Genomic DNA, 15,715 nt, shown 5'->3' on the forward strand with positions numbered 1-15,715 from the left:
GAATATCATTGAAAAGTGCATTTATTTCAGTAATTCAACTTAAAAGGTGAAACCAATATATGAGATAGATGCATGGCATGCAAAGCAAGATATGTCAAGCCTTTATTTGTTGTAATTGTAATTATTTGTCATTAGGCGGTTCAATTATAAATGGAATGTAATTAATGAAATGTAATAGCGATGCTTATTTTTGTATTATTGTAACTATTTGTTTTATTACTGTGGAATTTCCAAAAGAAAGCATTTGTAAAAATTAAAAGAAAAATTAAAAATAATAAGTTGCATTACTGAAATAAATGCACTTTTCAACGATATTCCAATTTTGCGCGTTTCACCTGCATTTTATTGAGGGGGCTGAAGGGACCTCGGTTCCTAGGAGTTGGCTCCTAGGGCAGCTTCGCAGTTTCGGACAGAGCTGTTTCCCAGCCCCACTTGGCGATGCCGGGGACTGGACCTGGGACCTTCTGCATGCAAAGCAGAGGCTCTAACACAGGCATCCCCAAACTGCAGCCCTCCAGATGTTTTGGCCTACAACTCTCATGATCCCTAGCTAGCAGGACCAGTGGTCAGGGAAGATGGGAATTGTAGTCCAAAACATCCGGAGGGCTGAAGTTTGGGGATGCCTGTTTTATGACCACTACCTCTACCATGGCTCTAACCACTGAGCTGCAGGCTGCAGCCCCTCCCCAAGAAAACAAACACCTGCCTGGAAGCTCTCTCAGAAGCTCCCTTCCAGCTCCCGGCTCCTCAGCAATCTGATAGCCTTCGAGGCTCCACAGGGCTCTTTGTCTGCATTTGGCTGCTGCAGAAATGGGCTCCTCTGTTCTCCCCCGCCGCCTAGCAGCTGTTCCTCCTAGGCTTTCTGTCTCTCCTTCCTTGCTTTAGCTCACCTGCTCCACACGGTCTTTTTTCTTTGCATTGCACCCGCAGCCAGGAAATGCAATCGGCAGCAGAGGCTCCAGACCTAAAGGCTATTTCGCAGCACTGTGGAGGCGGAAGAGGAAGGTGCCCTGCGCTGTTTACTTATTTTCTCCAGCCTCTCTAGGATCCACAACTCTGTTATGTTAACTCCTAGTCGTCTGGAAGAAAGTATAAGTGTCCAAAAAAATCCCCAGGGCTTGAGGGAACCTGTTTGCCTGAAAGGATTTATGCCAAGGAAGGGACCGCTCAGTTGCGCCACCGATGTAGAAAGAAGCCTCATCATGCAACAGTGTCAGTCCTGTGTATGGCATTCATTCAACGTTGGCAGTGCTACGGGTGACCTGGGTGCGAATCCAGACTGGCATTTTCCCTGCTGACATGCAGAGAAGGCAGTGGCAGACAAAAGCTTGCAAGTGTCCTGTGAGGGTGGGATTCAAACCCACAGCACAGTGCACAACAGATTAGCAGTCCATGGCCTTCACCACTTGACCATGTCACTGGGAACATGATACCGGCAGCTGGGTGGCCTTGCATCTTTCCAGCCAAAGCCAAGATGTGCTAAAAAAAATTCATCACAGAGATCTCCACCCCTCTTGGCCTGAGGTTTTACTCAGCTAAGAGAAAAACAGTTATACAAGCCATTTCAGGCTCCTTTCCCCAAACCAGAAGGGGAGCATGCTGGGCACATATCCCAGAGGTTGATAGAAGAAAAATATCATCTTCTATTCTGCTGTTGCCTTTTGCTTCTGCATTGGACACAACATGCAAAAGGCTAGAGATCCCTACACATTTTTGGTCAGGATGCTGAAAATCTCCTCTGAGCCATCCAGCCACACAGGAGGTTTTTCCTCGGCAGACATTCTGCCCAGGAAGGAGAAGGTCCTCATCGTCTGCACCAGTGGTGTAGAGGCATCATACGAGGTTCCCAATCTTGTGACCCGGGTTCGAGTCCCGGCTGGTGCATACCTTCCTGTGTTTTTTCTTTCCTTTCAGAGAGTTGAAAACAGTATTAGCCTGCCAGCTAGAAGTTTATGCCCTAAGACAGGGTTTCCCAAACTGGTGGTCCACAAGCTTCATTCAGGTGTTCCGGAGAGTGCGGTAAGGCTAAAATTAAAAATCATTTAGCACAGTGCATTACAACTGCTACAAGAGGCAGGAAACGTATTAAGTGGTCCACCCTCAGCAATTGTCAAGTGGTCCTTGGGGGAAAAATATTTGGGGACCACTGCTCTAGGACTTCCAGCCAGTGGGGAAAAGGGTTAGCAAAGATAGGAACTGAACTGATTCAGCCACCTTAATGCCTGCAAACGTCCCTGGGTGGGCTTGAACCACCAACCTTCTGGTTAACAGCCAGACGCGCTAACCAATTGCGCCACAGAGACCTGGAGAAAGGTGCCCCTCAACCTCTTATTATGCTTCCTTTGATGCCATGCAAAAGAAAGAGGTCCAATTTTATGCTCTGCAAATAACTGCTGTGGGCCAGGCAAGCCCACTGGAGGTTTTCCTTAGGCAGGATCACTCACCTGGAAGGAAAAGACCCGCATCAGCTGCACCAGTGCTGTAGACCAGAGGCATCATGTGAGGTTCCCAATCTTTTGACCTGGGTCCAATTAATGGGAAAAAGGGATGGTGAGATAGAATCCAAACCCACATGTGCAGAGGACAACAGATGTCTCACCCTGAACAAAGTGCCTGCAACCGTCCCTGGGTGGGCTCGAACCACCAACCTTCTGGTTAACAGCCAGACGCGCTAACCGATTGCGCCACAGAGACCTGGGCAGGGCTGACCCTCAGTCTCTTTTATCCTGCGGTTTTGTTGCTGGAACTGGATAGATGACAAACGAACTGATGGTACACACTAGGCTCTTTCTTGCTCCATCCAGCAGAGTGGCGCAGCGGAAGCGTGCTGGGCCCATAACCCAGAGGTCGATGGATCGAAACCATCCTCTGCTACGTACTTTTGCTTTTGCCTTTGCAAAATGTGGGTGCGAGTGGAATTTTTTCCCCTGCAGCTCCTAAGTAGGAAGCTAGGAAGATGATGTGCTCTGGCACATCCTCTGGCAACAGGCCTGGGAAAATGAATATTGTTGAAAAGAAGGGAGAGCTGACATGCTAATATTGCTTTGCTTTAAGACGTTAGCAGGATCCAAAGGCACACGCCTCCATTGTCTCCTGAGATAGGTGGATGTCAACCATCTGCAATAGCCCAAGTGGGAAAGTCTGTATCTTCCATTTGTAGAATAAAAATAGCCACAGCAACTGGGGACAGTGAATGTTGGCATGATACTGCCTCATTACAGATTAGGGAATCCAAATAAAGTCATTCCCAGACTGGAGACATAGCTGACAAATGATGCAATGATCCACAGCCAGCCACTTTCTCCCAACCAGCCAGCAGAGTGGCGCAGCGGGAGCGTGCTGGGCCCATAACCCAGAGGTCGATGGATCGAAACCATCCTCTGCTAGGTAGAAGTGTCCGCCTTTTCCTTTTTCCTTGGGCAACCCACAAAATAAAAGGGAAAAGGGATCCCTTGTTGGTGCTGCTGAGTAGGACAGCACAGCAACTCCCTCCTCTGGCAAAAGGCCTGGGAGAAAGGATCCTACCACCACTTTCCATGTTTATTCTCTTCCAGCAAGAAAGCAGTTTTTCCTTTCCCTTATCTTGGCAGGGGGTTCGAGGTGGATCCATCTTGGTTGGCTGCTGAGAAAAAGCTGTGTGCCTACCTAGTTTATCCTTTGAATCAGAATGTGAATGTTGGAAGGGCTCCTGGGGGTCCTCTAGTCCAGCCTGATGCTGAATGCCACATTGACAATGCAGGGTGCAATAATAGTTTGGATGCTGGAAGCTGGAGACAGAGGCATGTATTGCTCAGCGCTGGACACAGAACTGTGGCTTGGGGCTTCTACTGCAGACTGAATGCTGCAAACCCCTAAATCTGGTGCTCAGATTGTATAGCTTCAATTAAAGTCATATATCCTAAAGGCACCACAGTCTCCATTGAGCTTTGTTCAAAGGAAACTGAACCCTGGGTAAAACACTGCAAGCCCTGGAATCTCTTGCCACTTGGAGACTGGGGTGTGTGCAACACTATCAAAGCAGAGCAAGCACCTTACTAGCAGGTTGGATCAAAGCAATAGCAGCACACCATCTTCCTTGGAGGCGATTCCTTCTACCAGGCCTTTTGCCAAAGGAAGGAGTTGCTGTGCTGTCCTACTCAAAAAGGGATCCCTTTTCCCCTTTTCTTTTGTGGGTTGTCCAAGGAAAAAGCAAAAGGCAGTCACTGCCAACTAGCAGAGGATGGTTTCGATCCATCGACCTCTGGGTTATGGGCCCAGCATGCTCCCGCTGCACCACTCTGCTAGCTGCTTGGGAGAAAGTGGCTAGCTGTGGATCATTGCATTGTTTGTCAGCCATCCATCCCTGCCTGGGAATGTTCAGGCCAAAAGAGGCTGAGAGGCAGAGTCTCTCTGTAATGATAGGTCTGTGCATCTGGATGCACAGTGTGATGCAGCAGCAAAAAAAGCCAATGCAATTATGGGCTGCATCAATAGGAGTATAGCATCTAGATCTAGGGAAGTAATAGTACCACTGTATTCTGCTCTGGTCAGACCTCACCTGGAGTATTGTGTCCAGTTCTGGGCACCACAGTTCAAGAAGGATACTGACAAGCTAGAACGTGTCCAGAAGAGGGCAACCAAAATGGTCAAAGGCCTGGAAACGATGCCTTATGAGGAACGGCTTAGGGAGCTGGGTATGTTTAGCCTGGAGAAGAGAAGGTTAAGGGGTGATATGATAGCCATGTTCAAATATATAAAAGGATGTCATATAGAGGAGGGAGAAAGGTTGTTTTCTGCTGCTCCAGAGAAGCGGACACGGAGCAATGGATTCAAACTTCAAGAAAGAAGATTCCACCTAAACATTAGGAAGAACTTCCTGACAGTAAGAGCTGTTCGGCAGTGGAATTTGCTACCAAGGAGTGTGGTGGAGTCTCCTTCTTTGGAGGTCTTTAAGCAGAGGCTTGATAGGCATATGTCAATAATGCTTTGATGGTGTTTCCTGCTTGGCAGGGGGTTGGACTGGATGGCCCTTGTGGTCTCTTCCAACTCTATGATTCTATGGATTTTAATTTGGAGGATGGCTGTGGGCACTGCATCCTCTGGTGAAGCGGATGGACTGCTAATCCATTGCATTCTGCACACATGGGTTTGAATCCCACCCTCCTCAGCTGTTTGAAGACTTTTGCCTGCCTGCACTGTTTTTGCTTGTTGACTGAGCAAGAGGCAGAGGAAGAGATGCTGGGCAGGACTGTGATGTCATCCCTTTTAGATCATAAGACAGATAACATACACATACACACCAACCTATCCCAGGGGTTTCAGGGCGGTTCACATAAAAGACCAACAGAAAAACCACAATATATAAAAGCAACATAAAAACAACAACCCAATAACACCCCTTCCCCCCCAAAAGCCACATTTTTAAAAGGGCATAGGATGTCAATCGGATCAACTAAAGGCCTGGTTAAAAAGGAATGTTTTTGCCTGGAGCCTAAAGGTGTATAATGAAGGCACCAGGCGAATTTCCCTGGGGAAAGCATTCCATAGACAGGGAGCCACTGCAGAGAAGGCCCCTTCTCGTGTTGCCACCTTCCAGACCTCTCAAGGCACACAAAGAGGGGCCTCAGAAGATGATCTCAGGGTCCACGTAAGAGCCATTTCAGAGGGGCAGACCAGCACTCCCCAACAAAAGGGCTGCTTAGATATTGTACTCCTAAGGGGCTACTGAGGGTGGGCTTGAACCCCCATGTCTGCAGAGGACAACAGATTAGCAATTCATCACTCAGCCACCTCATTGCAGGTAGAAGGCCAGCAGCCGTCCCTGGGTGGGCTTGAACCACCAACTTTCTGGTTAACAGCCAGACGTGTTAACTTATTGCACCATAGAGACCTGGGCAGGGCTGCTTATTGGCCTCTTGTTATGCTCAGTTTGCTTGGGAAGTTCGTTTTTATCAATCCTGTGCTGTGGTACCATCAGAGATATGCAAGGTGATCTCTGTCCTTCCATTATTTTAAGCGATAATCACTGTATCCAACTGCCAATATATGGCTCTCTGCTCGTCAGACGTCCTAGCAGCTGGCAGGTTTTCCTCAACTCTGTCCATTGCACTTTGCAGCCAAAGGAACCCACATGGTAGATAGTTAACTCTTATTTGTCAAAGCTGACACTTAACACTCTTTTCTACAACTCTGAATACCCAGGCACACCTGTCAAGAGTCTAGGCAGTTTTTCCCCGCAGCAGCTGCAGCCACAGGGGTCCACTCCATGAATTTACGCATCTTCTCCCAATGGGCTGTACACACACAGCCAGAGACTGCGCCTGCATGGAAGCTGCCTCTGCTCATCCCTCTTCAATCCCCTCCTGGTTCTGGGAGACAGTTATGGAGGAGAGGGTGGGGAAACAACTGGCCTTTGTTTCCCCTTTCGGAGGGGGAACCTTTGGAGGAGGAGAGGGGAGCTAGCCCCGTTGTATATCGGGGAGGGGGGGGCTGTGTGGAGAGAGTCTCTTCCCTCTAATACCTGGGAGTCATAGAATCATAGAGTTGGAAGAGACCACAAGGGCCATCCAGTCCAACCCCCTGCCAAGCAGGAAACACCATCAAAGCATTCTTGACATATGCCTGTCAAGCCTCTGCTTAAAGTTAAGTCCATCTTAACTTGGAAGGTCAATACAGCCCAGGTGGTTAGGAAGGCCCAATAGAGACTTCATTTCCTTAGGGTCTTTTGAAAGAACAAGGTTGGACAGCCACTGATGATTTCCTTCTATCGGTCCACGATAGAAAGTGTTCTTTCATACTGCATTACGGTGTGGTATGGTGGTTTGACAGCCATGGACAGAGAGGCCCTACGGAGGGTGGTGAAGACAGCACACGATATCGTGGGCTGTCCCCTGAGTCCGCTAGATGTTATCGTGGGAGACCGTTGCCTCAGAAGAGCGAGGAACATTCTCAGGGATGACTCATACCCTGGCCAGCACCTTTTTAATCTCCTGCCCTTGGGGACCGCACCAACAGGTTAAAGAACAGTTTCTACCCATGAGCCGTGAGGAAAGATGCTGAATGGACGTTTGGGGTTGGTGGTCGTACAGCACACAGAGTGTAACAAGGACTGGGAGATTGTGGGGTGGAGGGAGAGGCTCGTTTAATCTCACTGTAAACAAATGGTACAGTGACAATAAAGTATTTCTATTTCTATTTTCTATTTCTTTAACTTTCCTGGTTTACTCTTCTTCCCCTTCTACTGACCGAGCCTGTGCTCCACCCTCCAACTCTGACATTTCCCCTGCCTCCAACTCTTACCTCCAGGCTGGCACAGTTCCCCACAAATCACTGACCCCTTCCTCCGAGTGAGACTGCAGCCCCCCTTCCCAGTCTCAGACTTTCCAGTATCCTGCCATTCCCCCCCTTTCCCTGCCAAGTGCTTCAACTCCATTGAGGAAACCCTGCTTCTTGGCATGATATCCGAAGGGCAAAGAGCCAATTATTAGCAGTTTGATACAGTGCTCATCGTTTGAAAGAAGGGAGGGACAGAAAACACACTGCATATCCCTGGTGGTCTAGTGGTTAGAATTCGGTGCTCTCACTGCCGTGGCCCGGGTTTGATTCCCAGTGAGGGAATTCTTTTGCCAAATGGCAGGATATGTCAACAGTACTGAACCTTTTCCAGAAACTCGTGCTCTTGCCAAGGCCTATTGCCAAAGGAGGGAGAGTACCCTACTCGGGAGCAAGAAAATACCCTTCTCCTCAAATTTGGGGGTTGTCCAAGTCAAAGACAAAAGGCAGCCCTTGCCACCTAGCAGAGGATGGTTTCGATCCATCGACCTCTGGGTTATGGGCCCAGCACGCTCCCTCTGCGCCACTCTGCTGGATGGGGCATGAATGTGTGTTTGTCAGGGACCAGGAGTCGATTCTTTTTCATCAAGTGAGGCGAGGAATCTGAACTCAAAAGGCTGGCAGGGACAGCCCCCAAGGTGCTGCAGCCAGAAGGCGCTGTGGGGCCAGTGCCCCACCCCATCCATTGGGAGCATGTGGCATTGCCATTCTCTGAGTGCCAAGAACTCCAAGCCAAAAGGATTTCTCTTGGCCAGGGGGCAGGAACAAAGGCCACAGCTAAGGCAGAGTTTCTGTAGTGTGGTGGTCATCACGTTCGCCTCACATGTGAAAGGTCCCTGGTTTGAAACCAGGCAGAAACATGGTACTCCACTTTTCTTTATATATATATTTGTAAAATATGGAAGAAGGAACATCTAAAGTAACCATAGTGCACTACCCCAAAGAAAACATAGACTGGATAGCTACCCACAACTTGAGCATTACAACGGAAGCCAGAGAGTTGGAAATCATTTTATAGTCTCACAATAAAAACCAATAGCAAATTACACACCTCATATGTTGTTTGCCGATAATGCTTGGGTATCCTATCTGGCCACAGAGATTTTTTTAGGGTAAGGTAGAATATTACCCAGTTGTGGGATCACATAAGTTATGCCAGAGCACAGTGTACCATCAAATGTACTTTTCAGTTTGACTCCCCTCAAATGACTGTTCCACCCTTTAACTTCTTCAACTCAGACCCCCCTAAAAAACTTTCCTCCACCAGCCTTTACAGTGCTCATTGCTTGGAATAATGGAGGGACAGAGATCACCTTGCACATCCCTGATGGTCTAGTGGTCAGGATTCGGCGCTCTCACCGCCGCGGCCCGGGTTCGATTCCCGGTCAGGGAATTCTTTTACGCAATGGGAAGAGGGTCATTCCAGATTCACTTCTGTTATACCACCAATGCTGAGCCCCTTCCAGGGACTCAGACCCTGAAGCCTCATTTATTTTGGTCCCGCAGTTGTGGTGCCAGTCATGGACTACCTCAGAAAGTGGTGGACTCCCTTTCATTGCAGGTTTTTTTAAGCGAGGTTGGAGGGCCACCTGTAAGGAAGTTGGACTAGGTGATCTTTGGGGATCCTTCCAACTCTACAATTCTGCACAATTGCTATTCTACACATCTCAGGGCATTTCCCTCCTGCTGTCTTTATTTGCAAAAAAAAAAAATCCATCTTAGGGGAAGGGGTGTTTTGTGCAATAGATCCATTTCAACTACAATTACACCCTTTGCCTTTGGTATCCTGGCAAATTAGTCCTGCCTATAGCCAAGAGCAGGGCCGGCCCTAAGGCAAGGCTGGGTGGCGTAAGGCGGCAGGGCACCGGGCCGCCAGGGGGGCACTGCGCTGCTCCGCCCGCGCGGCAGCCACACTCAGAAACGGGAGGGGGGGCGCCGGAGGGATAGTTCGCGCCAGGGCACCAGCTATGCTTAAGACGGCCCTGGCCAATAGAAGATGCCATCCTCCTTTTATTTGCCCAAGAAGAGCCAAATGTGGGGGTGCCATCCAGACCAGTTGTTATTTTGTCTGCTAGGCCTAGAACATCATTCTTCCTGGAACTGGTTCCTCCTTGAACTTGAACTAGTTCCTTTTCAAAGTGAACTTTCGCAGCACCGAGCATAACAGGAGGCAGAGAAACAGCTCTGCCCAGGTCTCTGTGGCGCAATCGGTTAGCGCGTCTGGCTGTTAACCAGAAGGTTGGTGGTTCGAGCCCACCCAGGGACGGCTGCAGGAAATCTGCCTGCAATGAGGAGCCTGAGTGGCGAATTGCTAATCTGTTGTGTTCTTCTCACATGGGGGTTCAAGTCCCCCCTTAGTAGCTCTTTTCCCTAGGAGCTCAGCACATTATCCAAGCAGCCAAAAATAGTCACTATGACTGTGAATATAGTGAGAGCTTTAAAATAAGAAAGAGGAACTTGGGATAGTTTTTTTTCTCCCAGATCACTTTATGTCATTATTTCACCCTTTGGCAATAAGCATCCAATACTGCTTTTCCTCATCATAATAACTGCAGTATAAATTAACAAACGTGTGATTTTTACTGCTTTATTGCTGGTGAGGTGGAGAACACGGCTGAAACTGAAAAGCAGAGCAAAGGAACGTTCAAAGGGTGGAGTCTAACTCTAGCCCTTTTAACTCTTCAAGGCTTGCTTGTTGAGTACCCTGCTTCCACTCTACTTGTTGAGTTGTTGAAGGGGACACCAGTTCTGCCACTGACCCTTTAAGCTGCAGAACAATTCCTCCTCCCCCTTTCTCCATTGAAACTGGGAAATTGGTACAGTATAAGGACACATGCCCATCCCATCCTTAGTCTTTCAGTAGTGTTCCAGTACTGTATTAAGATCTCAGACCAAGGATGCTACCACCCAGGTCTCTGTGGCGCAATGGGTTAGCACAGAAGGATGTTAACCAGAAGGATGGTGGTTCAAGCCCACCCAGGGACAGCGGTGGGCAGGATTCCTGGACGAGGTGGCCGAGTGGTGAAGGCGATGGACTGCTAATCCATTGTGCTCTGCATGCGTGGGTTCGAATCCCACCCTCGTCGGCCCCTTTTTTGGATCTTCTTCTTTGGTGATTGCTTGTAGCCGAGTAGGGTCGTCTTCCATGAATATGGTCTTAATGGTGTGTCCATAAGTGACTGTGGGGGCCAATTCTGGATCCACAGTGGGGTGGGGACATAGGTTTCTGGGTGGGAGTTGATCATGCTGAGGATTAGATGGGTTTTTAGAAGATGCCTGCGCTTGAAAAATTTTTATGTGTGTAGATCAGTGCACGCTGACCAACGCACAGTCTTCGCAGTTAGGCTCTATTCCAGGCATAGGCAACCTTCGGCCCTCCAGATGTTTTTGCCTACAATTCCCATGATCCCTAGCTAACAGGACCAGTGGTCAGGGATGATGGTAGTCCAAAACATCTGGAGGGCCGAAGGTTGCCTGTGCCTGCTCTATTCCAATGGCATGAGTATCACGACGACCAGTAGATTCTTATCTGCTGCAGCCTTCATCCGTCTTCATAGCTGTTGTAACATACCGCTTGTTATCATCCGCCTGTTCTGCCATTGAGGACTTTTTGGATCATTCTTTGTCTAGCTCCTCCCCTTTGACCTTACTGCCTTTGGTGACCCTACTGGGAGTACGAGATTCGCGGCGGCTTCACTCACAAGGGTCATAGCTACGTGCAAGCCCACTCACCATGACAAGGTGATGATCCTGCAAGTGAGCCTTTTTGGGATATTCCTCTGTAGCATAAGCCTTTGGTTTACTATACTGCCTTTGCCACCCTGTAGGGTCAGGTGTTGATTTGGCCTACAGAAGGAAAACATGCCCATTGACTAGGAGGCTGGCTGGCTAGTCAAGTGCCATTTCCTTGCAGTTGGTCGATCACATGAAAAGAATAGAGAAGCAGAGATTACCATGCACATCCCTGGTGGTCTAGTGATTAGGATTCACTGCGGCCCAGGTTCAATTCCCAGCCAGGAAATTATTTTACCAAATAGAAGGACTGTTGCAGCTCCAGCTTCTGTTCTATGGCCTGTGTCGAATTATGTCAAAGAACGGAATGAAGCCTGGACTCCAGGTTGTACTTGGGTCCCTAAGGAGAGGGATTGTGGCGGCGATGATTATAGCAATCTTCAAAAATAAATATAAATAAATAAAAATTGGTGCTCTAAGCACATGCTTCTTCTGCCTATTGGTTGATCCAGTACTGTGTGTTGGGGGGGAGGGGAAGAGATGTTATTTCTCCCTTAAAAGAAGTGCCTTCCCTTCTGTTCTGCAACAGGATTCGTTTTCCCAGATCAGTTGCCAAAGGAGGGAGGGCCTGCAGCATCTCCTCCCCGCATTTGCGGGTTGTCCAAGTCAAAAGCAAAAGGTATCTGCTGCTGCACAGCAGCCAATGGCTTTGATCCATCACCCTCTTGGTTATGGGCCCAACACGCTTCCACGACGCCACTTAGCTGGATGGGGTATGCCCCACCCCATCCACCTGGAGCATGTGGCACTGCCATTCTCTGAGTGCCAAGGACTCCAAGCCAAAAAGATCTTTCTTGGTCAGGGGGCAGGAACAAAGGCCACAGCTAAGGCAGAGTTTCTGTAGTGTAGTGGTCATCATGTTCGCCTCACACGCGAAAGGTCCCTGGTTCGAAACTAGGCAGAAACATGGTGCTTCTTTTCTTTTTAAAAAAATATGCCTACTGAATTCTTTTGTAAGGTGTAGAAAGAAATATCTAAAACAAACAGGAACAAGCATAGTGCACTACCCAAAACAAAACACAGACTGGATATCTACCCACTAACCAAGGCTCCCTCAACCTCGGCCCTCCAGATGTTTTGAGACTACAATTCCCAGCATCCCTGACCACTGGTCCTGCTAGCTAGGGATCATGGGAGTTGTAGGCCAAAAACATCTGGAGGGCTGAGGCTGAGGAAGCCTGCACTAACCCTAACATTAACGTAGGGGGTGCAAGAGGCCCTTGTGACATAAGTGCCACTATTATTTATTCTCTCTCAGTCAGGACTCCACTTGCAAACAGTGTGACCTATGTAGTTGGCACCCGCTCTTCCAAGAGAGAGTTCACCTGATAAGCTTTGTGGTTGGAAAGTTCCTGTTGTCTGAACGAAATGGTTCACAAGGGAGAGGGTTGAAACAGAACAACCACATAACCTGCTTTAAGAGGAATTGAGCCCTCAAGTCTCACTAGAGACAAATCACAAAAATCTTCCTCGGATACCCTTGTTCACGCTTGCTGCAGATTTGTAACCAAGTAACCCATGCTGACGGGACACGGTGGCGCTGTGGGTTAAACCACAGAGCCTAGGGCTTGCCGATCAGGTCGGCGGTTCGAATCCCCGCAACAGGGTGAGCTCCCGTTGCTTGCTCCCAGCTCCTGCCAACCTAGCAGTTCGAAAGCACGCCAAAGTGCAAGTAGATACAGTAAATAGGTACCGCTCCAGCGTGAAGGTAAATGGTGTTTCCGTGCGCTGCTCTGGTTCTCCAGAAGCGGCTTTGTCATGCTGGCCACATGACCTGGAAGCTGTACGCCGGCTCCTTCAGCCAATAACGCAAGATGAGCGCCGCAACCCCAGAGTTGGTCACGACTGGACCTAATGGTCAGGGGGGTCCCTTTACCTTTAACCCATGCTGAATGTTAGTCAACCAATCCTATAATCAGGTGCCAGCTAAGCAGGTCACGCTAACTGCAAGCAGGTGCAAACAGCAGGCATCTCCTGCTGGAGGCTAATGCCTCCTTCACCCCACAAAACATAGAATCATAGCATTGCAGAGTTGGAAGGGACTCCAAGGTGGGCAGGCAGGGGGGGAGACTCCTTACAACTCTCAGCCCTGAAAACAAACTAGGAGCTCCCAGAATTCTTTGGGGGAAGCCACGACTGTTTAAATTGGTACCATGGAACTTTAAATGAGTGTGGCCTTGGTTTCCCTTCCCCAGGAAAGCGGATGATTAAATGCGGCTTTCCAGCTTCCTAACAGAGTTGGAACTCTTCACAGCAACTAAAGAAAACCTGCCATTTGTCAGAATGTCTGACTGGCAGATCACCATTTCTTAGGAGTTTGATCCGGTGCTCGTCGCTTGAAAGAATGGAGAGACAGAGATCACCTTGCACATCCCTGATGGTCTAGTGGTCAGGATTCGGCGCTCTCACCGCTGCGGCCCGGGTTCGATTCCCGGTCAGGGAATTCTTTTACGCAATGGGAAGAGGGTCATTCCAGATCCACTTCTGTTATGCCACCAGTGCTGAACCCCTTCCAGGAACTCAGACCCGGAAGCCTCATTTATTTTGGTCCCGCAGTTGTGGTGCCAGTCATGGACTACCTTGGAAGATGATGGTGGACTCTCCTTCCTTGCAAGTTTTTTGAACAGAGGTTGGAGGGCCACCTGTCAGGGGTTCTTTAACAGTACTTCCTGCATTGAAGAGGGTTGGATTAGGGCAGGCATCCCCAAACTGCGGCCCTCCAGATGTTTTGGCCTACAACTCCCATGATCCCTAGCTAACAGGACCAGTGGTCAGGGAAGATGGGAATTGTAGTCCAAAACTTCTGGAGGGCCGAAGTTTGGGGATGCCTGGATTAGGGGATCCTTGGGTTTCCTTCCAACTCTACGATTCTGTGTTTCTATGGACCTTCATCCTTATTTGTTTGTGGAGAGCTTAGATGCCATTGCTGCAAGCAAATTGCAATTCTACACTTCTCAGCGCACTTTCCTCAGGCTGTCCCTTTTTGCAAAAAAAAATCCAGCTTGGGGGAAGGGGCTTTTTGTGTAATAGATCCATTTCAACTATAATTGCTCACCCTGAATTTGGTATCCTGGCAAATTGGCCCTGCCTATAGCCAAGAGAAGGTGCCATCCTCCTCTTTTTTTGCCCAAGAAGAGCCAAATGTGGGGGTGCCATCCAGACCTGACAATTTATCAGTGGTTATTTTGTCTGCTAGGCCTAGAACATCATTCTTCCTGGAACCGTTTCCTCCTTGAACTTGAACTAGTTCCTTTTCAAAATGAACTTTCCCAGCACCGAGCATAACAGGAGGCAGAGAAACAGCTCTGCCCAGGTCTCTGTGGCGCAATCGGTTAGCGCGTCTGGCTGTTAACCAGAAGGTTGGTGGTTCGAGCCCACCCAGGGACGGCTGCAGGAAATTTGCCTGCAATGAGGAGCCTGAGTGGTGAATTGCTAATCTGTTGTGTTCTGCCCACATGAGGGATTCAGCCCACCCTCAGTACATCTAGAAGTTTAACACAATAGCAAAGCAGCCCTTTTGTTGGGGTGTGTGCCTCTCTGAAAGGGAATCCAAGGCCACACTCATTTAAAGAGAAGTAGGTTGGGAGTTTTGTTTTGTTTTATTGGGTTGTTATTTTCGTTTTGATTTCATGTGTATTCACCATTTTATGAGAACCACCCTGAGACCTTAGGGTATAGGGCGGTATAGGTATTAATTAAATAAATAATGATGATAAATAAAAGGCAAAAGGCAGAGGAAGGAATGCACCAGCCACGACTCAAGCCAAGATCAGTAATGAGACCATTCCTGTCATCAGTCTTAACATCTAAAAAGGGATGGCACAAAAGGACAAAGGATTGGGAAATAGGAGGAAGAAAGCAAACTCCATCAAAAGTTCTTAGGGATGAAGTTTTTATAGTAACTAGCTCTAAACTGGCTGATGGGCCACACCCAGCTCATTTCCTTCATCCAGGCAGAACCCACAGTGGGCCCATAACACAGAGCTCAAGAGATTTAAACCAACCAGCCACCCCCTCGCACTCCCCACAGGTGCCAACTCTGCCAGGCTTGGTGCCAGAAGAAGAGGCTTTGGTGTCCTGTTCTCTTATTCGGAGGGGCCCTTTCCCCCCTTCTTTTGTGAGATATACAAAGGAAAAGGAAAAGACAACAACCATGTAGCAGAGGATGGTTTTGCTCCAGCATGGAAAAGCGCTTGCAGTGTCAGATTAGATTGGAGTGTCAGATCAGGATCTGGGAGACCACAGTTCCAATCCCGACTGGGCCATGAAGCTCATTGGTTGACCAGGGCCAGTCCCTGCCTCTCCCGCAACCTACTTCACTTTCAATGAGTGTAAGGTAGTCTTTATGGGAGTATATTGTATTTAATTATGGGGTACCAGAGCCTGTGGGGGGCTAATCAGGATGGAATAGCAGGCTTGTTGGTTTTGAATGTCTGATGTAGAGTTTTTTTCAATTTCGTTGTTCTGTATGGGGCAATGACAATAAAGATTATCTATCTTGGTTTCCCTTCCCTGGCAATAACTCCCCCTGGAAGAGGATGACCAAATGCTGCTTTCCAGCCTCCTAATGGAGTTAGAACTCTTCACAGCAACTTAGGAAAACCTGCCATTT

At 48.6% G+C, this 15,715-nt stretch overlaps 14 non-coding genes across 14 annotated transcripts; 10 read left to right on the forward strand and 4 right to left on the reverse strand.

Moving 5' to 3' along the window:
- The first annotated feature begins 1,813 nt into the window (after positions 1 to 1,813).
- Positions 1,814 to 1,884, forward strand: TRNAG-CCC (transfer RNA glycine (anticodon CCC)). The gene has a single exon. It is a non-coding gene; the product is annotated as a tRNA-Gly (tRNA).
- A 345-nt stretch (positions 1,885 to 2,229) lies between these two features.
- On the reverse strand, positions 2,230 to 2,303 carry TRNAN-GUU (transfer RNA asparagine (anticodon GUU)). Its single transcript has one exon. It is a non-coding gene; the product is annotated as a tRNA-Asn (tRNA).
- Positions 2,304 to 2,620: 317 nt separating this feature from the next.
- On the reverse strand, positions 2,621 to 2,694 carry TRNAN-GUU (transfer RNA asparagine (anticodon GUU)). The gene has a single exon. It is a non-coding gene; the product is annotated as a tRNA-Asn (tRNA).
- A 108-nt stretch (positions 2,695 to 2,802) lies between these two features.
- TRNAM-CAU (transfer RNA methionine (anticodon CAU)) lies at positions 2,803 to 2,874 on the forward strand. The gene has a single exon. It is a non-coding gene; the product is annotated as a tRNA-Met (tRNA).
- Positions 2,875 to 3,314: 440 nt separating this feature from the next.
- On the forward strand, positions 3,315 to 3,386 carry TRNAM-CAU (transfer RNA methionine (anticodon CAU)). Its single transcript has one exon. It is a non-coding gene; the product is annotated as a tRNA-Met (tRNA).
- An 824-nt stretch (positions 3,387 to 4,210) lies between these two features.
- Positions 4,211 to 4,282, reverse strand: TRNAM-CAU (transfer RNA methionine (anticodon CAU)). The gene has a single exon. It is a non-coding gene; the product is annotated as a tRNA-Met (tRNA).
- A 3,490-nt stretch (positions 4,283 to 7,772) lies between these two features.
- Positions 7,773 to 7,844, reverse strand: TRNAM-CAU (transfer RNA methionine (anticodon CAU)). Its single transcript has one exon. It is a non-coding gene; the product is annotated as a tRNA-Met (tRNA).
- A 254-nt stretch (positions 7,845 to 8,098) lies between these two features.
- On the forward strand, positions 8,099 to 8,171 carry TRNAV-CAC (transfer RNA valine (anticodon CAC)). Its single transcript has one exon. It is a non-coding gene; the product is annotated as a tRNA-Val (tRNA).
- A 461-nt stretch (positions 8,172 to 8,632) lies between these two features.
- TRNAE-CUC (transfer RNA glutamic acid (anticodon CUC)) lies at positions 8,633 to 8,704 on the forward strand. Its single transcript has one exon. It is a non-coding gene; the product is annotated as a tRNA-Glu (tRNA).
- A 799-nt stretch (positions 8,705 to 9,503) lies between these two features.
- On the forward strand, positions 9,504 to 9,577 carry TRNAN-GUU (transfer RNA asparagine (anticodon GUU)). The gene has a single exon. It is a non-coding gene; the product is annotated as a tRNA-Asn (tRNA).
- Positions 9,578 to 10,315: 738 nt separating this feature from the next.
- Positions 10,316 to 10,397, forward strand: TRNAS-GCU (transfer RNA serine (anticodon GCU)). Its single transcript has one exon. It is a non-coding gene; the product is annotated as a tRNA-Ser (tRNA).
- A 1,540-nt stretch (positions 10,398 to 11,937) lies between these two features.
- On the forward strand, positions 11,938 to 12,010 carry TRNAV-CAC (transfer RNA valine (anticodon CAC)). The gene has a single exon. It is a non-coding gene; the product is annotated as a tRNA-Val (tRNA).
- A 1,464-nt stretch (positions 12,011 to 13,474) lies between these two features.
- Positions 13,475 to 13,546, forward strand: TRNAE-CUC (transfer RNA glutamic acid (anticodon CUC)). Its single transcript has one exon. It is a non-coding gene; the product is annotated as a tRNA-Glu (tRNA).
- Positions 13,547 to 14,416: 870 nt separating this feature from the next.
- On the forward strand, positions 14,417 to 14,490 carry TRNAN-GUU (transfer RNA asparagine (anticodon GUU)). Its single transcript has one exon. It is a non-coding gene; the product is annotated as a tRNA-Asn (tRNA).
- The last annotated feature ends 1,225 nt before the right edge of the window (positions 14,491 to 15,715 follow it).

Source organism: Zootoca vivipara, chromosome 2, assembly GCF_963506605.1.
Source record: "Zootoca vivipara chromosome 2, rZooViv1.1, whole genome shotgun sequence".
NCBI classification, from domain to species: Eukaryota; Metazoa; Chordata; class Lepidosauria; order Squamata; family Lacertidae; genus Zootoca; species Zootoca vivipara.